This window comes from Apodemus sylvaticus, chromosome 6 (assembly GCF_947179515.1).
Source record: "Apodemus sylvaticus chromosome 6, mApoSyl1.1, whole genome shotgun sequence".
In the NCBI taxonomy this organism is placed as follows: Eukaryota; Metazoa; Chordata; class Mammalia; order Rodentia; family Muridae; genus Apodemus; species Apodemus sylvaticus.
Window position 1 is genome coordinate 87,199,458 of NC_067477.1, and position 25,751 is coordinate 87,225,208.

The 25,751-nt window shown below is 37.5% G+C and overlaps 1 protein-coding gene across 1 annotated transcript in view; it reads right to left on the minus strand.

The window, feature by feature from the left end:
- The window catches only part of Crppa (CDP-L-ribitol pyrophosphorylase A), a 313,308-nt gene that overhangs the window by 118,491 nt on the left and 169,066 nt on the right, over positions 1 to 25,751 (minus strand). The gene's annotated exons all lie outside the window — the stretch shown is intronic.

Here is a 25,751-nt window from a genome sequence, read left to right on the forward strand (position 1 = left end):
ACAAGCACCCAAGGTTGTTCTCTGGCTTCCACATGCATGTGCACTCACATGCACTTGTATCCTGTATGCCTGTGCACATTCATGAAAATGGACACAGATACATGCAACAGGGGACATGCCCAGGAAACGCTCATAGCTTATACTGATGTCTACTAAGCTAGCAATATCGTCTACAGAATCGTAGCTGCGTGTTTCTCACGAGGCTAGCTTGGAAACAACTCAGCAAGTGAGCATCGAATTGTTTAAGGGTGAACATATACATGAAAAATCTGAATCAACAGCACAGCCAAAGGCAGAATCCTGCTCCAAATGAATATTTATGTTGCCAGTACCACACAGGTTGAATTAGACACAAATGTTACAATTTCATAATGATAGCCCACCTGACAGCAGTATCACAAGATCAAAAATCCAACATGATACAAAACAAATCAACAAGAACGTGTACTTAGTTAGTTTGAGGAAATAAAACAAAGACTAACAGTAACCACAGAAGTGTGGCTTTGCTGAAAGCTAAAATGCAATGCAGAACATATACAGAACCCAGAGTAAAAATACACACCACGCATGGTGAAGCATACAGGCTTGGGAAGACTTTTATACACATATACGCACATAAGAGCTCAGCCTATTAAAGTCTATTATTTATGTTTCTATGCTCTAAAATTATTTAAGCAGCATTCACCTCAATGTAAAAGTATTCAATATCAAACAGCAGTGCGGGAATTTTACAGATGACAATATATATTTTAACACCTTTCATGAGAGAGTTCTTTGGTACAGTATAGTGTATCACCTATGATTAAAATGTACAAAGGCAGGAAGTGCATTGATGGGTCAGCAGTTAGAATACTAAGCTGTTCTTACAGAAGGCCTAGATTCAGTTCCCAGCACCCACAAGGGATGGTGGCTAACTGGATACATACATACCAGAAATGTATATGGTCCACATAAAAACATGCATACATACATACATACATACATACAGGTATACATGGATATAGGCATACACTCAGACACATAAAAGTACATAAATACTAAAAAAAAAAAAAAAAAAAAAACATAGTTACCTTAGACCATATTTTCCAATACAGTGAAAAATATCCTCCCAAACAAATAAATGTCAAGCTAGCTTATAAACACACAGCCAGACTTCTTGATACTGTCATGTGTGCGTGTACTTTCACACAGGCCTGTTACAGTTGCTCCTCATGTGTCATGTGAAGTTGTCAGGGCAAATCTACACTGAAAGCCTATCTTTAGTTGCTGGGCCTAGTAGGAAACATCCCTGATTTGGAAGCAATGCTTTCCATAACTGTACAGAAAGACTAGAGGTTGAAACAGTGTGAAGGGAAAGGAACAAAGGAATTACTTTCATCACTGCTTAGATCACTGTGTTACAAAATGAGACCTAACCATAATTAAACAACAAGCATTTCTCAATACATTTATCCTCTTTGGCTTCTCCAAAACAACTGGCAATGAAAAGCAACCTTCCCCAAACCCACAGGTCTCGTCACCTTATTCTTCCAGGTAAATGTTCAAAGTTTTCCCTTGTCTTCTAGAAATACCAAAGGTTTGACTCCGGTTAGTAGAATTAGCCCCAATCTACAATCTCATCTAGTAAAGATGAGATTTTCCTAGCATGCTCAAGGAAAACAAACCTTTCCAACTTCATAATCCTAGGCTCTGCTACAGAGCCAAACGTTTAGTTTTATTTAAAATGCAAATAATTTGAAACACTGTTAAAGCTGTCTTTGTCAATTATAACAGCTACTTATAGAAGAAAGCAATTTAGTATCTTCAAAAAATATCAGACAGTACTTGGAATATAGCAATAGTTCTTTAAGAATATCGTTTCATACTCAGAGTTTTCAGCATTCCTTCATCCTTTCTAGACACTTTTCATGGAAAATAGAGAAGACAGTTTCTCTCCCAAATCCCTTTGTGGTGTATTCCCTCAACTGATCTTGAAATTAATATAATATAATATATTAAAGCCAAGGAAAATGTGAAGAACACAAAATCACTATGATTTTGATAAGGAATTAATCTAGATGTAACTGGAGAAGACATTCTTGAAATACCATAAACAATTACAATCATTTAGTTTTAAATAAAGCAAATTATTGGCAATTTAGATTAGTCACATCCCAATTATAGATAAAAGCCTTTACATTTAGGGAACCAATAATCTCCCCTCAAAGAAAATTACTATGGGACTTTCCATAAAGCATATATCAAAAACTTGTAGAACATTCTACCTGACACAGTACTACAAAGGCACTTCTAAAATCAGTATACTTCATAAATACTCTGTATTTAACAGAACTTGTGATACGCACATGTTCTCATCCAGTCTCCAATAAATTAAGAAGCATAGGCTAACAACTCTACTGTATGTAAAGTTATTGGCCATATAAGCTTGGGAAAGCACAGAATAGACATTCATGTATAAGTGCCATAATAAAGGAAGAAGCTGTGAGCTGATGAAGTAAGGAAAAAATAAAAGATTAAAACCCCATAAAGCCCAGTCTGTGGGTGTCTGTCCCTTTAAGACAGCGAGTTTTGTTTTTTTCCTTGAATAAGTTTCTTTCCACCATTTCTCTTGAAAACTCATATCTTTCCTCACATCTTGTTCCCCTTCCCATGGTGGTCAGAAAGTGGACAGCGAAAGAGACCAGGAGTCCCTGTGCCCTTCAAAGCCACAATCCTAACACCTATCTTCCTCCAGTAGGTGCTGCTTCCATGAAGGAGGGCAATAAGCTGTCCATCTAGCATTTGGTGTCAGGCCTTTGGGAAATATTTACCAACCAAAACCATTACAAGTTCAAAATGTGTGTCAGAAAAGACAAAAACCCATGAAAATATATTTCTAGCCAGAAAAATCAGAGCGCCAAGAAAAAGCATGTTAGCATCTACTCATGTACCATGTTTTATTTTACTGTATTGTCTTCATGAGCAAGATTTTCCTGAGGCTAATCAAATGGGATTCAAGAACATACGGAACACTTTCATGTCAAAATCATACTTATGAGCAAGATGGGGACATCGGATGGTCAATAGTCTGATTGACCGTAATGTTGTGAATCTTGAGAAACCTTAAGAAATTATTGATAAATTTAAAACTCCCTTTGAGTTCTTGGGATTTTTATTACTCAGCATCTGTTTTCTAATACACCTCTAGAACAACCATTTATAGGGATGCCACTGGGGATGGGACATCTTAGAGAAGTGAGGTAAAGAATGAAGTAAAAATTTTACAACTTAATAATTTTCTCATCACACTGACAAGATTTTTGCAATACCATCATCATCATGCTCTCTCCAAACCTCAGAGATAACTTAAGAAAACAAAACATGAAAACTACTGTTTCCAAGGTTGTTGACAGCACGCTATTAGGTACCCCACACTAATCAATGCCATACACAGATAACTTCAGGGTGAGGCAATTAAGATAAGGTGAAAAATACAGGCCCACTGGGGACAGAGTGAGGCTCTAAGCACTCTTCCTCTTCAGCCAAGCATTTCCATACAGGTCTTACTTTCTTACAAGTTTATTTTGAAGGAAATGCCAGACTGATTTCCAGACTGGTCGTACTAATTTACAGCCCCACCAGCAGTGAAGGAGTGTTCCTCTTTCTCCACATCCTCGCCAACACCCGCTGTCTCCTGAATTCTTAATCTTAGCCATGCTGACTGGTGTAAGGTGAAATCTCAGGGTTTTTTTGACTTGCATTTCCCTAATGACTAAAGAAGTTGAACATTTTTTAAGATGCTTCTCAGCCATTCGAAGTCCTTTGGGTGAAAATTCTTTGTTTAGCTTTGTACCCCCATTTTTAATAGGGTTATTTGGCTTTCTGGAGTCTAACTTCTTGAGTTCTTTGTATACATTGGATATTAGCCCTCTATCTGATGTAGGGTTGGTGAAGATCTTTTCCCAATTTGTTGGTTGCCAATTTGTCTTTTATGGTGTCCTTTGCCTTACAAAAACTTTGTAATTTTGTGAGGTCCCATTTGTCTATTCTTGATCTTAGAGCATACTCTATTGGTGATCTGTTCAGAAACTTTCCCCCTGTACTGATGTCCTCAAGGGTCTTTCCCAGTTTCTTGTCTACTGGCTTCAGAGTTTCTGGCTTTATATGGACGTCCTTGATCCATTTGGAGTTGAGCTTAGTACAAGGAGATAAGAATGGATCAATTCGCATTCTTTTGCATGCTGATCTCCAGTTGAACCAGCACCATTTGTTGAAAAGGCTATCTTTTTTCCACTGGATGTTTTCAGCTCCTTTGTTGAGATCTTAACTGTGTGGGTTCATTTCTGGATCTTTATTCCTATTCCATTGATCCACCTGCCTGTCACTGTACCAATACCATGCAGGGTTTTTTTTTTTAATTTTTTCTTTATTGATATATTTTTATTTACATTTCAAATTATTTCCCCTTTTCTGGGTCCCCACTCCCCGCAAGTCCCATAAGCCCTCTTCCCTCTCCCTGTTCCTCCATCTACCCCTTCCCACTTCCCTGTTCTGGTATTCCCCTATACTGTTGCACTGAAGTCTTTCTAGAACCAGGGGCCACTCCTCCCTTTTGGACCTCATTTAATATGTGGATTATGTCTTGGATATTCAAAGTTTCTAGACTAATATCCACTTATCAGTGAGTGAATACCATGATTGATCTTTTGCGACTGGGTTACCTCACTTAGTATGATGTTCTCAAGCTCCATCCATTTGTCTAAGAATTTCATGAATTCATTATTTCTAATGACTGAAGAGTACTCCATTGTGTAAATACACCACATTTTTTGTATCCATTGCTCCACTGAGGAACACCTGTGTTCTTTCCAGCTTCTGGATACTAGAAATAGGGTTGCTATGAACATAGTGGAGCATGTGTCCTTATTGCATGCTGAAGAATCCTCTGGGTATATGCCCAGGAGTGGTATAGTAGGGTCCTCAGGAAGTGTCATGCCCAGTTTTATGAGGAACCGCCAGACTGATTTCTAAAGTGGTTGCACCATCTTGCAATCCCACCAGCAGTAGAGGAGTGTTCCTCTTTCTCCACATCCTCGCCATCACCTGCTGTCTCCTGAGTTTTTTACCTTAGCCATTCTGACTGGTGTGAGGTGACATCTCAGGGTTGTTTTGATTTGCATTTCCCTAATGATTAATGATGTTGAACATTTCTTTAGATGTTTCTCAGCCCTTCGAAGTTCTTCATGTGAAAATTCTTTGTTTAGCTTTGTACCCCACTTTTTAATGGGGTTATTTGGTTCTCTGGGTTCTACCTACCATGCAATTTTTAACACTATCGCTCTGTAGTGTTGCTTGAGGTCAGGGATACTGATTCCCCCAGAATTTCTATTGTTGTTGAGAATAATTTTAGCTGTCCTGGGTTTTTTGTTATTCCAGATGAATTTGAGAATGGCTCTTTCTGTATGAAGAACTGAGTTTGGATTTTGATGGGTATTGTGCTGAATCTGTATATTGCTTTTGGCAAAATGGCCATTTTAACTATCTTAATCCTGCCAATCCATGAGCATGGCAGATTTTTCCATTTTCTGAGGTCTTCTTCCATTTCCTTTTTCAGAGTATTGAAGTTCTTGTCATACAGATCTTTCACTTGTTTGGTCAGAGTCACACCAAGGTACTTTATACTGTTTGTGGCTATTTTGAAGGGTGTCATTTCCCTAATTTCTTTCTCAGCCTGCTTATCCTTTGAGTATAGGAAGGCTACTGATTTGCTTGAGTTGATTTTATAACCTGCCACTTTGCTGAAGTTATTTAACAGCTATAAGAGTTCTCTAGAGGAGTTTTTGGGTCACTTAGGTAGACTATCATATCATCTGCAAATAGTGATAGTTTGACTTCTTCCTTTCCAATTTGTATTCCTTTGACCTCCTTATGTTTTCTAATTGCCTGAGCTAGTACCTCAAGTAAAATATTGAAAAGATAAGGAGAAAGAGGGGGAAGCCTTGTTTACTCCCTGATTTTAGTGGGATTGCTTCAAGTTTCTCTCCATTTAGTTTGATGCTGGCTACCGGTTTGCTGTATATTGCTTTTACTATGTTTACCTATGGGCCTTGAATTCCTGGATGCTAAATTTTGTCAAATGCTTTTTCAGCATCCAATGAAATGACCATGTGGTTTTTTTCTTTGAGTTTGTTTATGTAGTGGATTGCATTGATGGATTTCCGTATATTGAACCATCCCTGATCCCTGGGATAAAGCCTACTTGATCATGGTGGATGATCATTTTTATGTGTTCTTGGATTCGGTTGGCAAGAATTTTATTGAGTATTTTTGCATTGATGTTCACAAGGGAAATTGGTCTCAAGTTCTCTTTCTTTGTTGGATCTTTGTGTAGTTTTGGTATCAGCGTAATTGTGGCTTTGTAGAAGGAGTTGGGTAGTGTTCCTTCCATTTCTATTTTGTGCAATAATTTGAAGAGTGCTGGTGTTAGGCCTTCTTTGAAGGTCAGAAAGAATTATGCACTGAAACCACCTGGTCCTGTGCTTTTTTTGTTTGGAAGACTTTCTATGACCCCTTCTATTTCTTTAGGGGTTATGGGACTGTTTAGATGATCTATTTGGTCCTGATTTAATTTTGGTATTTGGTATCTGTCTAGGAAATTGTCCATTTCCTCCAGATTCTCCAGTTGTGCTGAGTATAGGCTTTTGTCGTAGGATCTTATGATTTTTCGAATTTCCTCAGTTTCTGTTGTTATATTCCCCTTTTCGTTTCTAGTTTTGTTAATTTGGATACTTTCTCTGTGCCCTTTGGTCAGTCTGGCTAAGGGTTTATCTATCTTGTTGATTTTCTCAAAGAACAAGCTCCTGTATTCGTTGATTCTTTGTATGGTTCTCTTTGTTTCCACTTGATTGATTTCAGCCCTGAGTTTGATAATTTCCTGTCTTCTACTCCTCCTGGGTGAATTGGCTTCTTTTTGTTCCAGAGCTTTCAGGTGTGCCAAAAACTGACCCACTCTTCATGCCAAACCTTTCTCATCCTTCCAGTCACTGGGATGACCATAGCACCCTCAGGAACAGTCCACTCATGGCTTTAGGATGTTATGGTCCATGTTAATCCACCACTGAGATGAGCATTTCCCAGAACTGGGGAAGGTCTCAACCTACTGCCTAAAATGATGTCAAATCCAGTAAATTCACAGATTTAGAAAAGTTATAGAAATCCTCAAGCTGACCTATTATCTTTAATGTCTCCCTTGCTGAGTCCAGGGCCTGGCTGTGAATGTTCCAATATAAGAACCCTCTTCCATTTTTATGACTTTCAAGCTATCTCTGGGGGTCTACTCCTCAATCCTCTCCAGCCTTCACATCTGCTCTGACTAGGACAGAAATTGACATCCTGCTTTAACCTAATTCCCAGCTCTTAGCTGTGCCCTCAGAACGGATAAACTGGCTGGATAAGACCATTAATACTCACTTCATGAAACTATTCTGAAGCCTCAATGAGTATGCATCTTAAAGTACCTGGCACACAGCAGTAAATAAACATTTATCTTCTCGTTTCCCCACAAGTACCTTTACTTAACTAGACTGGGAATGTATATATATATATATATATATGTATATATATATATATATTAAAAAAAAAGTTGACCTGAGTTAGCAGGGGACCTTAAGCTAAAACTAGAAAGGAATACTGTGGATGAACATAAACTTCCAAGATAAACCCAACAGTGCTTGCAATGATGTGCCTGAATAAATTCAAAGCCATAGCATATCTGTAGAGACCTCAAATTTAAATTCTGAAATCAGAGAATTAAGTCAGAATCCAATATAAAAAAAAACTATCTTCACAGGTCAAACAAGGACTTGTGTTCCTAGGACTTGACACTTTCTGATCACACAAATGCAATAATGTTTCCTGCTCTTCATTCTCCCTGAGTAGCACATGCAGGAAAGTCAACTAGATCACTCTGAATAAAGCGACTGCTGTTCCATGATACTGCCCTGTCATGGCCTAATGATGTATTACTATCACATACATAACAAGCAAACCTCATAGGTTGGTTACTCAAATTACTGAAATGCTAACTATCTTGTTTGGTGAAACCCAGCAGGAACTGTGTTTACTTGACAATGTTGTTGAGAATAACAATTAAAATCTTAAAATAAAAGAGACAAAAGCAACAACAACAATAACAAAAACATACCGACATCTTAGGTCAGCCAGAATAAGGAAAACATACTAAACCTGGCACACCTACATCATGAATGCACCATTGTGAGTTTCAATAATGCTCCAGGGCAAGAAGGAGAACACAGTTATGAAACCAAACCACCACCTGGGCAAGGGAGCTGGTGCAGGGAGGAGGGGCACGCGTGAACACAGGGAGCCTGCCATCTTATGCAGTAGTTCAATTTTTTAATCTTCCAATGGAAGCACACATACAACATACCGCACTGTCTCCCAGGCAGAGCAAGCACAAAACAGTAAAATAGTTACAACTCGGAAAGAATATATCACATGTTTCCATGCGAAATTAGTGCCAAATCTATTTGAGTGGAAAATTGGCAATCTGCAAATCTAGATTTATATAACACAATGACAACAGAGAAACCCTAACAGCTACACTTATCACAACACAACTTCAGAACACTCTCAGCAATGGAAAGCCACACTGCCAGCATGACTCCAGCCACCTGCAGAGAGCTTAATTGTTTTAGGCACCAAGAGTTGACAATCTTCCTCCAAATCTTTGAGATGATGCACCTACAACTCAGGTGAGTCTTTGGAAACGAATTCATCTGGGAGGACAAGGTCCTACCCTCATCTCCACAGGAAGGTGGGATTCTAACTGAATTGCCAAATGGCTGATACAGCTGGGTCAATCACACTTACACTAGCCAAGCCTTTGCTACTTTTTCAATCCAGGTTTGCTCTCTTTCATCAAATCGCCTTCATTCCCCCTTTACAATGCTCAGTCACCTGCCTGCAGAGGAATAGATCTCAGCCCTTTATCCTCCTGTGAGGTAGTTTCACTGCTTTATCTGATGTCTGGTTTTTATTTTTTATTTTTTATTTTTTGGTTTTTTCGAGACAGGATTTCTCTGTATAGCCCTGGCTCTCCTGAGACAGGGTTTCTCTGTATAGCCCTGGCTGTCCTGGAACTCACTCTGTAGACCAGGCTGGCGTCAAACTCAGAAATCATCTTGCCTCTGCCTCCCAAGTGTACCACTACTGCCTGGCTGTTTTTATCTTTAATGTAGCAAGTGCCTTTGCATCAATGGAAAAAGTCCACATTTTCATTATAGCATCAAATTTTCCAGTGAAATGTAGAAGAACTCATAAGCCAGCTAGTTATTTATTTAGTGTCCTCTTCTAAAAATTCTATAGAACATAGACATATATGCTATTTAGTTGGCTAAAGGTTCAGGGTCCCCTGATAAGGAAAAAAATATTAATTCTATAATAAAGAAACTGATATATATATAATATATATAATATATTATATATAATAAACTGAGACCTTATTTATTACAATTACAAAAAAATCTCCACCTTCCACTAGAGATTGTTCACCATTTCAGTGATTCTATTCATGCTTCAATGTAATGAGAATTATTTGACTGTTATACATTGTCTTACCAAAGTTATTGTTAACCTCCCAACTTCTCATCCACAGAATATTTCCAAAATCCATTCTTCTACATAACGAGGGATATTTAGTCATCATAATGACTAGATGTAAGATGAGGAACTTGAAAGACTCCAGACAAAAATCTAAATTAATTTCTTCATAACATTCCCATTCATATAAAGTGAAATGACTTATGAAGTTTTATAGTTATTTGATATATAAAAATTGGATCTTCAACTAAAATTACGAAGTTGGATTTTGGGTTTTATTTGGTTGGCTGGTTTTGGGGTTTGTTTTGTTTTGTTTGCCTAATTTGATGTCTACAGTGCATAATTAAGCTGCAACAGCCTTAAGCCTTAAGATTTTTGAAAAGTCAATTAACATTTAAAAATCTCAAGGCTTTTTACAAAGAGTAAAAAATATATACATCTAAATGAATTATTGTGCCATTAATAAGTTGGCATATTACCAACTCCCTTGAGCAACGATGCAATCCTGCCAGAGAATGTTCACACGGTCTGTGGAGACAAAGCGTGCAGAAACCTGAAGCAGAGTAGCTCATGCTCAGATAGCAAGAGCTGGCATTGCTTAACTGTTCGCCAGGAAGAGGGTGGTGCAGAACGTGATCAGTCCAACATGACTATTACATTTATTCATTTGCAATACTCTATTCTATGCACTTTTCTCAGTACTTTTGAGCCATTTATAGAAATAAAGATACATAAGCCATAGTGCTTTATTTAACACATCAATAAATCAAATACATTGTGAAATAAATTAACATGATACTCATTTTTCTATAAACTTAGAAATCAAGAGAATATATTCATAACAAGATCACTCATTACAACACAGCAACACACACACACACACATACACACACACACACACACACACACACACACATATCCCTAATAGGATCGCTCATTATGACAACATAACATATAGACACATCCACAAGTCACTCATTACAACACAGCAATGAGGTTTCTAAGAATTTTTAAAACTTAGTTTGAAATAAAAGTATATAAATATATTTATTTTATATGTAAACCCTTTAAGATCCTTAACAATTTTGCCTGTAATTTCTTAATCAGTATTCTTTTCAAAATGCAAGCAAGGATCCAGGAATTCCCCACCTCCTTCTAGTCCTCTCCATCTCAGCCTCAGCTTCTGTGCTAGATCATGTACCCAACACAAGGCTGAACAGAAACTGTGGGCATTATTTCCTCATGTGTCACTTCAGAGACAATATCCTAACACTGTCTTAGCATATTAAGTGTGATACATCACTTATATTTCTAGTACATAACTTTTCAAATAAAATCTAACCATGCCCTAGGTTTGCTAGGATTGTATCGTGATTGGATGTGAAATTGTGTCTCATGTCTCTTCTCTAATTATTGAAATGATATGAACATTTATATTTAAAATGGATATATGTTAAATTACTTTTTATTTTATTTTATTTTATTTTTTAATTTTTATTTATTTTCTATATTTTTTGTTTACATTCTAAAGCTTTCCCCTTTCCCAGTCCCCCCCATATGTCCCATAAGTCCTCTTCTCTCCATCCATTCTCCTATCTTTCCCCCTCCCTTCCTCCCCCCCCCCCCCCCCCGACCTGGTACTCCCCTACAATGCTGGATCAAGCCTTTCCAGGATTAGGGCCCTCTTCTTCCTTCTTCATGGGAATCATTTGATATGCTAATTGAATCTTCAGTATTCAGAGCTTCAGGGCTAATTAATATCCACTTATCAATGATTGCATTCCATGTGTATTCTTTTGTGATTGTGTTACCTTGCTTAGGACGATATTTTCCAGTTCCACCCATTTGCCTAAAAAAATTCATGAATTCATTATTTTTAATTGTTGAATAGTACTCCATTGTGTATATATACCACATTTTCTGTATCCATTCCTCCATTGAGGGACATCTGGGTTCTTTCCAGCTTCTGGATATTATAAATAAGGCTGCTATGAACATAGTGGAGCATTTGTCCTTATTGCATGCTGGGGAATCCTCTGGGTATATGCCCAGGAGAGGTATAGCAGGGTCCTCCAGAAGTGTCATGTCCAGTTTTCTTAGGAACCACCAGACTGATTTCCAGAGTGGTTGTACCATCTTACAATCCCACCAGCAGTGGAGGAGTGTTCCTCTTTCTTCACATCCTCGCCAACACCTGCTATCTCCTGAGTTTTTAACCTTAGCCATTCTGACTGGTGTGAGGTGAAATCTCAGGGTTGTTTTGATCTGCATTTCCCGGATATATGTTAAACTACTAATTGGAAGTTTACTAAATAAATTGTCTAAGTTCCTGAAATAAAAAAATTTGTATAAGTTCAATTCATTGTGAAATCTACATATGGTATAACCAGCATTCTCTTGATATTTTAAATATACTCATGAGCATACTATGAGTAAAGTGAAGAAACACTGCATTAAAAATAAAACAAAGACACATCAATTTAGGGTACTCTCTAAATACTTGCCTTTGTGGTCTTACACATCAATCCATCAACAAATAGCTACCAAAGGCCAAGCATGCCAGGACATTCTGAGTTCTACAGATAGAGCAGGGACAGAGAACAAGCATTACAAACAGCAACCCCTGAGCGCCCTCTGTGTTCAGGGCTATACTGAAGACAGTACAGAGGAATCAGCACTGTAGTCCATATTGTGTAAGAACATCACAGCAACAATGTCAGGGAAGGATGAGAAGTGCTTGGATGAGAAAAGAGTTCCTTAGACCCTTGCTGCGGGCTGCAAACAGCCCAGAAATTAACTAATACCAAGATAACCAAGAAACCTATGCACTATGGTAAAGCACTATAAATATACAAAAGCCCTGACTTTACCGATTGGGCAAAAGACTTTTTTTTCAAGCCTAACAGACATTGTAAAAATAACAGACATTGTAAAAAATAGCAGTTTTTCAAAATCCTACTTGCTTCCAGTATAACAAAAACAAAAATGATATTATGGCATAAACTATGGTTTTACTTTTTTGCCTAGGGAGAATCCTAGAAAGAAGTGAAGGGAAATGGATATTACTGTCATAATGCTTAATTGGTTTTGTTAAAATTTCCTAAGGTTTGGAAGTATTTTAGCAAGATAAAATTTACAGTACATTCACAAGTACTTAAAAATAACTGTAAAATAATGGCAATATTTCTAGAATAATCTGTATAAGACACCTTGAAAATATGATCTTTCATGGCATCATAGGAAATTAAGTAAGCACCAAAATTTTATAATATATGAACATAAATGTTTACTGTATGTTTTCTCATTTACTTCCAAGATCACAAGTCTGTACTGACTTGCTGGCTTATGCATGCCCAGCATTCAGCCTTTGGGAATGGTAGCATGGATGGCCCAGCATCCAGCCTTTGGGAATGGTACCACGGATGTCTTGAGGAATGGATTGCACATTGTACACTTGCGCCCATTCACGAACTTCGTGTACTTGGCTTGTAAATTTGGATCTTTGGGGAGACAGAACTTCACAAAGTTTGTCCAATGAGATAACATTTAAAGCTCATAAAGCAATTTTCTCTTTTTCTGCCCATAGAAGTCAAAGAGTATGCAACACTGAAATTAAAATTGGTGAATTCAATGAAAAAAATTAAAACGCCTGCATCTATACATGTGCACCACATATGTGTCTTCCCTTGGAAACCAAAAGAAGGTGCCAGAATCCCTGTACCTGGACTTACAGACAATTGTGAACTTCTGTATTGTTGCTGGGAAAGAATCCCTGGTCCTCTGGGAGAGTAGCCAGTGCTTGTAACCACTGAAGAATCTTTCCATCCCCACCTACTAATGATTCTATATTTATTTGCTGCCCATTTTCATTATAGATTGACATAATTCACAAAGATCTAATGAGAAAACTCTTCTTAGGATAAACATTGTTTGTTTGTTTCTTCTGAGTTCAACAGATATTACGGCTGATACAGGAAACCTCACAGAAGCCACTAGCATTCCAAAAGCCTGTGGCTCCATACACCCAGCCACACTGCAGAAGGCCCAGCAGCTACATCTGACACCATCCTGTGATGTCTGCAAGATATGTTCCATCACTGAACTAGATTAAAATTATGATCTTTTCCCCCAATGCCTTAGAAAAAGTAGCAAATAGTTTAAAAGACACACAGGGTGACATACTAGACTTAAAAATTATTTAAGAAAGTACTCAGGATTTTACTGTCATACCTAGTGTTCTTAGTTTTTTGAAAATAAACAATTGATATTTTATCATCAAGCTGGTATTTAAAAAATAAGATCAAAGGATCACAATTAAGGAGGTTTTCATGCTTCCTTATAACATGGCAGAGGCATCGTGGACAGGAAAGAGAAAGAAAGGAATGCAAAGGGACCACCGATAAAGACAACTGTCAAGGAACAGCATCAAGCCATTCATCTCAACACCAACGTTCCCTTTCTCAATACTACTGCGTCAAGGATCAGGTTTACCCCAGATAAACCATGAAGAAGAAATTCAAGCTAAGACACCTGTAGGAAGTTATGAAGACAGCTACCAACAGTGTTTGTATCGCCGCTTCCTTGATCCTTTTCAGGCTAAATGAAATAAATGCTTTCACTGTTCAAAGTGCTGTGAAAATCCAAAAAGCTGTGTCATTGTTGGCTTTAATCTTTGCTCTTGGATTAGTGTACTTTTGGAGAAAAATTATATAACCATTTCATTTTTCAGGTAAAAAGGTAGATTTAGAGATCATGCTTAATCATTCTTCCATGATTGAGAGTTGAACTCATTAATTAAACTTGCAGTAACTTTTCTTTCAAGGCTTTAGTTTGCATCTACTCACAAGGGTGAGAAAAATACAATTAAGTTTGGCCTGCCTGATGCAGGATTTTCTTAAATTAAAAACAAAAAATAGACCACCCTCCCTGGAGAGACAAAATCCTTTAATTGCATCAAAACATCTTAAATATGGAGTCAGAAATTTAATAAAGGGATAAGAGGATTAGAGTGAAGAATACAGTACAATTAGATGTAAGCCCAAGTTTACTTAGCAAAACTTATTCCTACTTAAAATTCAAAGGTGAATAGTTCTAGTCAGAGCCTATCACCAGGAAGCAAGCAAGAAGTGCATTCTTACTAAACTGAAGTTGAAAACACAATTCATAATGCAAATGCATTAAAAAGTTTTCTATGCATATGTTCACCCAAACAATTGCTTGTAGCTTTCTATTTAGTGGTTCCAGTCTTTTTTCAACAGTATATTCCCTTCTCTAGAATCAAAATGCATTTTAATAATCCATCTGTCTATTAATGGACAACTAGGTTAATAATTCCTTACTATAGTGGATGAAGAAACAATAAATGTAGGGGTATGAATATTTCTATAGTAGGGTATAGAGTTCTCTGGATATATTCCCAGGAGTAAAATAGCTGCAATGAGTTGTCTCTCCTAGAAATTACAGGGAAGTTATATCCATACCAAAACACTATGACTGCCTAAGAACTGAACAATGACAGTATCAACATACCTGATAATGTAGTAGGTAGAACCTCATAGAGTCTAACCTCTACAGGCACATAGTGATTGCTAAAGGAGGGAGAAGTCTCCCAAAAATGAGCTATCTGTGTGGCAACCCATACTAAGTGATCAATCCTAAAAACATGCACAAAAGAAAACCAAAAATTAATTCACCAAGTTGCATTTATATATGTTTGCAAACTTATACATACATAAGTATAAATATATATTACAGTAATCAAACAAGAGGATGCTATCACTGAGAGAGAGTAGGGCTGGACATAGTAGGAATTGGAGGGAAGGAAGGGACGAAGTGAAATATGTATATATATTCAATAGTGAAACTATAAAACCCAATTCAAAGATCTACAGCTTCAGAAAGACTATTCTAATGGCACAAAAGTTCAATAAAATCTTTAAATTGTGTGTCTTGTTAATTTTGGTGTGTGAATTTTTATTAGCAACTTTTAAATAATGAAGTTTATGAAATAAAAAGGACAAAAATTAAACATAAAACTCGATTTTAATGTTTCATTTTGTACATTGTTTTCATTTTCAAGATTTTGTTTTTCATTATGTATATGAGACAAGGGTTGTGTGCACGTGAGTGTCAGGAACTCCTGATGCCAAAGCCCTCAGACCATGCTGGAGCTAGAATTCCACGTAGTTGTAAGCCATTCAACCTGAATGCTGGGAAATAAATAAGGGTCCTTTGCCAAAGCAGTGTGTAATGTCCACCTCTGAGCTTCTCTTCAGCTTCCCTTCCTAATTTGAATATTTTCAATAAGATGGTCTTTCTGGAAAATAAATGTAATGTCCATCTCTGAGCCATCTCTTCAGCTCCCCTTCATAATTTGAGTATTTTCAATAAGAAAGTCTTTCTAGTAAATAAACAAAATAGTAAACATGTCCAACAGGCTGCATTTCTTATGCATCTGAGTATATACTTTGAAATATGTATATCTGTTAGCTTAAAATTACAAAATACAAATAATTGTCTTAAAAAATAGTAAAATGCAAAAGATTATACACAATTTTAACGGAAAAGGTGGCCATTTTTGTTGTACTTTTATTGAACTTACTTCTCTATGTTCTTCCTGACAGAGTCAGAATAATATGATGACTACAAACTACAAAACATGGCAGAAATTAACAATCATGAATGGTCTCTTTGTAAAACATCTGTTTTTCCTGTCCATTAAGAGCAAAAGGAGATACTGTTGATATGTCTGTTATTCAAGCAAATCATAGCCTAACAGCATCATTGTACAGCCATCATTCTCCACTCAGCAAAAGGAAATGGAAGCTTAATTAAAATGTATTTCCTCATCACTTGTCAAAGGTGAGTAATTAGATGGACAAAAAAACTAATAAACATCACCATTTTCTATACACAAGCCTGCAGCAAATATTGCTCCTTTCTTCTCAATCTCCTTGGAAAATGTGCCTCACATTTCACTGTGGTCCTATTAAAAATGCTAAGAGGATATTATTGGATAGGACTATACTCCCCGGTCTAGCAGCCACCATCTTGAGGGGCTCAGATGTGCCTATGTGGAAATGAGCATCTCAGTTGGGCTCACTGACTATTGATTGATACCACCTATTGCCTTATTGTATGAAGAGGGTCATACAACAGTCACCACAATATCCAGCTATCCCATGTCACCTTCAGTTTACAACTCTGCCCATATCACAGGTGGCTTCAGGAAGGAGCCAGAGTATATAGACCTGGGAAGACTAGAAGAAGGGGCCCCTTCTATGCAGCTTTGGGGAAGCCAGTTTAGTAAAAACTTTCCAATGTACCCCTTTTGAGGGAACACCCATTCCCCAGTAAATACCAATCATTTGTTCTCCAGTGAACTTTGGCTCCTTGATTTGTCATTGGGACCCTAGGATGAAGAAGAGATATTGCTTATCATTCTCTATATAATGAAATTTTAGCAATGGATTCTGGGAGACTGTGAACACATCTGATTATGCAGACAATCAACTTTTGTAAAGTAACGACCAGGACAGAAAGAAATTCAGAAGGACTAAGTGATACTCTCCAAAATCATTCCTGGAAAACTGTTCTTGGCAAACAATTCACTTTTATTTAAATCAATTTTTTTTGCATCTAAGTTATATACAATAAGTATCAATTGGTCAATATGCCCCATATAAGTCTTTGTAATCAGACTTAGATGTCACTCCTCATTCCCACCACACCAAGGCTATCAAAACCACATCCCTGTGATGTGCTGCACATGATTCACTCAAACACTATAGCTGTCACATTCTGTATACAGATGCTCCTCCAGTTTGGGTGTCCCATAAATTAAAACAAACTGAGGAAGACAGCTTCTTCACTCAACTGGTACCTAAAGAAAATCTACACAAAGCTACTGTCAACAGGTATTTCTCATATAAATATAACACACTTTATTTGCAAGAACAGACATAACAGCACACATACTTATAAACTCTATTTTCCCATGGACTGCTTAGGTAGTTTACTTTGAGCCTATTATTTATAGTATTTCCATTTCAGCATGCTACCATGAATGTGATGATGGTACATCAGCAAGCAAGCTGAGTGACTAGACTTGGGATGGAGGGAAGGAACTGAAAGACAATTCAAAATGCAAAGCTTGAAGTTGAACCACTTGAAGCTAGAATGCTGCAGAATGCCTTTGAAGGTTCTTTGGAATGCATGACTTATATTTAAAACGTTTATTTTTATTAGTATGTTTAATTTGAACTTGGTACCTAAGAGAATATGGCTATTTATATTTGAGACCAAAAATAAGTGAGGAGAATCATCATATGGTTAAAAATCTAAAACAAACTTAGGGCTCAATATGCTCTTTTCACTACTCTGTTTTTTAAAAACTCATATACAACTTACCTGTTTCCTCAGTAAGTAAAATTAGAAAATAATGGTGCCACTGTATTGTCTGACATGGATGATTTGAATTGAAAATAATTGGAAACACACTGTAAAATTATTATTTTTTTTGGCTTTCTATAGTCCACTGTATCTACCTAGCTGTTACTAATATATATATGCACATGTCCAGTGAGAAAATGCATATGTGATTTAAGTATACACATATTTTAAGTATATTCATGTGTATATCAAATATGCTTAAATATGCTTTTCATATTTAAGTAAAGTCATATTTCATTTTTATTAATCATTTTATTTGTTTACATTTCAAATTTTATCCCTATTCCCCCATCTCCCCTCCACAAACCCCTTCAGCCCATGCCCTCCCCTTTGCATCCTCACCACCCACTCCCACCTCACTCCTCTAGAGCACTCCTTCTCTGGGGCACCAAGCCTCCACAGGACCAAGCACATCCCTTCCCGCCAATGCCAGATAAGGCAGCCTTCTGCTACGGATGTAGTTGGATCCATGGGCCCATCCATGTGTATTCTTTAGTTGGTGGTATAGTCCCTGGGAGTTCTGGGGATTCCAGTTAATTGATATTGTTGTTCTTCCAATGGGGTTGGAATCTCCTTCAACTCCTTCAGTTGTTCCCCTAACTCTTCCATTGGGGTTCCTGGGCTTAGTCCAATGGTTGGATGTGAATATCTCCATCTGTCTTAGGTGCTAGCAGAGCCTCTCAGATGATAGCCATACTAAGCTCCTGTCTGAAAGTGCTTCTTAGCATCAGCAATAGTGTTGGGGTTTGGTGTGTGCAGATGGAATGAATGGCACAGTGAGGCAGTCTCTGCATGGCCGCCTATCCAAAAAATTTTAACCCAGATTTGTCCCTGTCTAAAGGAATGCAGGGACAAAAATGGAACAGAGGCTGAAGGCCTGTTTCATTTTTAAATACCCAAATTTACATGAAGACAGTCAGCAATAAATTCAGTATACAATCTATTAGACTAGCACTTTCCTAGTATTGTGGTTGGCAGAATCTGACCTGGCTTTCAACTACTGCCAGCACACAGTATCTGTGCCTGCCTGCAATGCCCTCTGTGAGGGCCAGGCCTGGGAACTTGCCTCTGATTCACAGAATAGAGCAGGGAGGGGTTGCTGCTTGGCTATGAAGTTAAGGGAGAGTAAGCTAATCTTGTCGGTTGTTTCCTTTGCCTGTGGTGCTGTGGGAAGACCCTCTGTGAAGAAGGTCCTGAGAGGGGGAAAGAACTGAGTGCAACAGCCCGTGGTGAATGCAGTGAACATGGACTTTGAGGAAGTCCTACGGTGATGACAGTCCTGAAAGAGACCCAGGGACACATGGTCACTGGGATCCATGAGGTAAAACTGCTCTCAGGCTTCTAAACAGTAAACAACAATGAAATGCGTGCCCAGGAGAATCAGTTCAAGAATCTTCCATATTGTACTTCCATATTGTATTCATTTTCATACACTATCTGTTCCTTTTTACCAGAAAGAAAAGTGACATGTACCAAATCAACGCATCTAATACTGCATTTCTTTGGATATACCCCAATAAGCTGACCTTATTTCTATTTTTGCAGTTTACCAAATGAGCCAAACTCTTTAAAAATAATTTTGTTTTTAAACTTAAACAACTTTGAAGATATTATTTTCATGACCTTCATACTTTCCCAAATGACTAACTCTAAGCAATAAAAAGACAAGTAATATTGACAAGTAAAACCTTTCTATCTCATAAACATCACACATTCAGAAAAGAATAAAGAGAAACACATACAGAGAGGAAGAGACAGAGATACAGTGAGACAGAGAGTCAGAAACAGAGAGAATAAGGGAGGAGCCTATTTGGGGTGCATGATTTAGCGCTGTAGACAGTCATGAGTTCACTCTGTTATGCTAGTTAAATGCCACAAAACTACTCACTGATGAAGACCAAGGCTGACCTCCTCCAATCTTACTTGATGTTTTCGTTTGTTTGTTCATTTGCTTCTTTGTTTAATGTTTGACAGCATACAGACACACCTGTAGCTGGACTTTTGGCTACCTCAAGGGTTCTCTTCTATGACCCTTCCCTACCTTATACCTTCCAATCCCCCAAAACTCAGTAAGAGAAAAAGAAGGCTTGAGAGGAAAGGGAGTGTCCACCTTGTTAGACTGCTCCCTGTTGATCAGCTTCATTAAGTTCCTTAAGGCAAGTTTGATTTTCATGGTCAGTATATTTCCAACCAGCAACAGCAACCCTCACCCAGTAGCAGCAGGAGCAGCAGCAGGAACAGTGGCAACCACCACTCTTAGGGCTCTGGCATTTTTATACCCTCTCACGAGTCCCCAGTACCCCTAACATCATATACCTGTAAAACTGGCAAAAATCACACCTGCTAGAGCCTGCAGCAGTTGCAGCCACAGTGGACAATCTGAAGCAGCCCCATATAACACACCTGGGATTAAAGCAAAAACATATTCCTATAACACTTCTGTGTTTGAAGAAACCAACATTCTTACTAAACATACCTACCTACCCTATGAAACTCCTGTGCTCTTGAGAGGTAATGCCAAATAAAACTTTAGGATAGAAAAGAAATTCAGTCTTTGAATGCAAAGATACCTTAAAGATGTTGGACTTGTTTGTGCATTTCCTATAAGGGCACTTGCAATGATTACAAAGATTCAGAATGCAAAATGCTTCTAGATATCCTTCAGAATACACATAAGGCCTTCATAGCAGACAACAAAGCATTCAATCCATCAAATACAGTATATTTGTGATGTAAGACTTATTTACATGATTAAATTTAATGTTGCAACAAGGCTTCATTTTTTACTTTCATATCTTGTTTTAGGGAATTTACATGACTTTCAGAAATCTTTCACAAATAATTACTAAACAAAAAGGTACAGTAATGCCTAGTTAACTTCTTTTTCACTATCTGATTTCCTTATCTGTAGTAACATAAAAGTTGAAATTCAGAAGCAGAATCAATGTGACAGAGCCTAAACTCCAATCTTCAGAGTTGCCTTCTGTGGCTCTACCAACTGCTAGAGTCCTTTGTAGTGTTCCCACTTATAACAAATGTTCACAAACCCAAGCATTCCTTTCTAAACTCCTATTGCCCCTGATCCAAACACCAGACAACTGTTAGCAGGAAGAAATAAAAATGAGAACATCTGGCCTGGTGGTAGTGGCACACACCTTTAATCCCAGCACTCCAGAGGCAGAGGCAGGCAGATCTCTAAGTTTGAGGCCAGTCTGATCTACAGAATGAGTGCCAGGAATGCCAGGGCTACACAAAGAAACTCTTTCTCAGAAAAACAAAACAAAAAACTAAAAGAGGGAGAAAGAAATCGATAGACTAAATTGCACGGTGCCTTGCCCTCTTTGAGTTGTTCCTGTTTATTGTTGTTGCTGCTGCTGCTATTGTTATTGTGTTATTTAGCTCTTTCTGGATAAATCAAGCTCTCCTCTGGTTGCTTTTGATTTTCTTTTTATTATGATGTCTAAAAGAAAGTCAACATTGCCTTTCTTATCTAAAGTACACTAACTGTAAGGTATAATTTATCAGTGAAATAAATAAAAAATAATACAGTAAAACGCATGGTCATACAAGGAAAAGAAAAAAAACCCACTAGCTTCCATTTTGAGGAAGTGAGGCCTACAGGATCACCTGGCAGAGCCAGCACACCCTCTGGCTCTCCAGCTTCTCTGAATACACGCATTTGGTTCTGTAGGGAGGCTTATTTGTTTGGTTGCGATAGGGTCCCATTATTTAAGTCAGGCTGGTCTCAAACTCATCATCTCCCTGGCTTGTCTCATGAATACTGGGAGTATAGGCAAGTTCTACCATGGCCCACTTCACACAATGGTTCTAAATTCTAAAGTTTACAAATGCAGCATCTGAGCCTTAAAATCTTTACATAAATTGTCAAACACTATACAGCTGCTCCATCAGTGCAGAACCAAGCAGACATTGACCATCAAAATTGTTGTATGTTTGGAAAACTCTTTAACCATGAAACCACATGTTTGTTTCAATCTTGAATACCTGACATTTTAAAATACATATACAGAGTAGAGAAATACAGGGTTTGGTAAAGTTTATATATCTTAAATATTTTATTACAGTTCATAAATAAAAATTATAGAGAATGCATACTTGTAAATATTTACATGAAGAATCACTATAAAATATTTTACATATTAATAAAATAGGTCTACAAACTTTGTTATTAGCTTAAAACATTCATGCCTTAAATATTATATCTTAACAAATTCATGAATATATCAGACTCAGATATTTTTTAGATAATTAGAATACATGCATCCAATTGAATTTTTATTCAACAACTCAGTGACATCTGTGCAATGTTGGATTAAAACTAATAAAGAATAAGATTTTATTTTTAGCACAATGTCTCAAACTATTGGTACTCATTTTCCAGACATTCAAGGGATGGATGGACTCATCAGTGTGCCCCAACATCCTGTATGAGAGTAACCTTTTACTGACCAAGGTACCCTGAGAGACTTTACAGGCCTTTTCCCTATTTTACCAAGGGTAGCTTACAGAGACCTGGCTTTGCAGGTCTTCGCTCAGAGTCATGGAGATCCGTCTGAGAGCAAGCAATGGACTCATAATGCCTGTTTTCAGGCAAGCACACTTTCCTACCAGGGAATTCTTTCAGGTACAGAGTTGCAGAGACACATATTTACACCTCACACCACAGAACATGATGGGTATTGGAATGCCAGATTAAGGCTGATGGATTCATCAGGTAAAAGTCACAAGGTATTAAGTTAAATTCAAACTGCACAAAAGCAATTTATAATGCATGTGTGTCCCATGTCATATTTGGGATGCACTTAATACCAAAAACTATGCCTGGTTTAGGAATTATAACTACCCAAGGTATCCAACGTTTTACCAGCAGCTCCACTCTCTGCTGGAAAGCTGGCTACAGTGCATGTGAGCTATGGAGCTTTGAAGTTTCCAAGGATTAGATATGCTCTTTGTTTCTTCCATTTCGAGTTTATCCTAAATAAATTTTATATTACATATGCACAATGTGGTATTAGTATTTATCCATAACGCTGCATTTACAAAGACGGAAAATGGTTTATTTATAATTCTTACCATATTATATACTATAAACCAAAAATTATAGTATGTTAAGGAGGAAATATTCCTGACCAAGGATACAGAACTAAGTTCTTACTCTACTAGTTCTCGGTCTTTGAGCAAGACTATGTATTTCTTTAGGCCTTGGATGGTTTGATTTTCATAGCCTCTACAGTTTCAACATCTTAGTTTTCCAGGATCCAATGTAAACTAAAATGTATCACATTTCTAAGGACTAAACTGAGGTCATGCTTACATATTTTAGAAGCAAAGCTACATCAAAGTTAAAGAAGACTAAAGTACTGCCTATAAAATGTTCTTTATATTTTCAAGACTCACTAATTTGTACAGAAAAGCTAATATCATTCTCAGCTCAACTTATCTTCCAACCTCACATTTCCATGTAGTACTTCAAGTGGGACCAACATGTCTATATTGCAAATGATCATTATATTGAATTAAAATTTACCTATTTAAAACATGTACCTGCAGGCTACTGGCAGGCCTTACATAAGTTTACAAATTGTAGCTGTAGGCAAAAATGCACTCTTTTGCTGATTGTTCACATCTATATACCTTAAAAGATTGTATTTATATTTATATTTGCACACAAATATATATGTGTATACATGCACACATGTGTACAGTTGTGTGCACACACTAGAAATGGGTTTCAGATCCTGTGGAACTGGCATTACAAGTGGTTGTAACCTGCCCAACAAAGATGCTGAAAACCAGCCAGGCAGTGGCGGTACACGACTTTAATCCCAGCACTTGGGAGGCAGAGGCAGACTGATTTCTGAGTTTGAGGCCAGCCTGGTCTACAGAGTGAGTTCCAGGACAGCCAGGGGCTACACAGAGAAACCCTGTCTTGGGGGAAAAAAAGATGCTGAAAACCAAACTCAGGCCCTCTGCAAGCTCTTTTAAAACATAGAGCCATTGCTCTATGTTTTACTCATATGTAAGTTTAAATATCAGTTCATTGCCTGGAAAACCAGTAATGAACCGAATTTATTTTAAACCACTCTAAAGCAACTGTCAGATTTATGAGTCTGACATTTATATGATCTATATGAGACCTCAATCTATATGAGACCTCAAAGATAAAATTTAAAGTAGCCAGAGGTCTGATGACAGCTACGTATGCAAAAAAGAATAAAGAAAGAAAGGGAAAGAAAGAAAGAAAGGAAAGAAAGAAAGAAAGAAAGAAAGAAAGGAAGGAAGGAAGGAAGGAAGGAAGGAAGGAAGGAAGGAAGGAAGGAAGGAAGGAAGGAAGGAAGGAAGGAAGGAAGGAAGAAAGGAAGAAAGAAGGAAGAAAGAAAGAAAGAAGAAAGAAGAAAGAAAGAAAGAAAGAAAGAAAGAAAGAAAGAAAGAAAGAAAGAAAGAAAGAAAGAAAGAAAGAAAGAAAGAAAGAAAGAAAAGGCAATGCCAACTTCTCTGATATTCTCCAAATGCTGTTTGAAGTCCTATTCCATTGTTAGGAGCAAAGCATCTTGCCTCCCACGTACTAACTTGCTGCTACTAGCTCACTAACAAGTCCTTTCCTCTAGGTAAGTGCTATGCTCCATCAGACTCTAGATGCCAGGCACTCATTTTGAGTGCTTAAATAACATATACCGGTAGAAAGCACTTGATTAATAATATTATGGAAATGACATAAAATTAAGCAATTTCAGATTTGCCACAGGGAATGAGACATAATTCTACAGGATTTCCCATAACATAGAAGAGAGCAGTTAAATCTGAAGTTTAAATTCCATTTTGGAACATAGTTACACATTTATCTGAAGTATTTTTGCTTACTGAATTTGGCAGTCTTATATGAACTACCTAATAGTTGGTATTTGCCAGCTTACTACTTCCTTCTTGGGTTCCATTTCCTTAATTTTCTGGCGGGGGTGGAATTTCATACATGAACATTATATTCACATTATTTTCACCTGTTCTATTCTCTCCTCCAGCTCTTCCTATACCCCCTGGTCAAAACTGGTCACTGCTTCTTTAATTAGTGTTAGATAAACATATGTATATACATATATATGTAACAAGGACACATAAAATCTCCCAAGGACATAACCTATACTGAGGCCACTCAATGTTGTTCTTATGTAAATGTGTTTAGGACTGACTATTTATGATTAGATAACCTATCATTGAGTTCATGCCTGGAGAAAGCTGATTTTCCCTCTCTTAGCAGCGAATGATTACCTATAGCCTTTCATCTAAGGATGGGACCCTGTGAAATTCTGTCCAATCAGGCTGCTGTGTCGAGTGTTGTTACCATTGTGCAGGTCTTGCTTAGGCAGCCATATTAATGAAATCTCATGGGTACAGCTTTCCTGCCATGCCTACAAGACACTATCTAGCAGCAGTGGGTACCCTCGTCCACTGGTTCTTAGGATATTTCTTTCCCATCTTCCAGGAATTTCCCTGAGCCTTAGGTCTAAGAGTTACATTATAGACACATCAATTGTGGCTGAATATGCCTGCTGTCTGTTTGGATTTAATGTCTACTCAATAGGAGGGAATTTATGTCTGACACTAAACATAGTCTGCTCTCTATGACTAGAACAGTCGTAGACCCTAGAAGACAACCTATTATTGTCATTCTCCTAAACAAA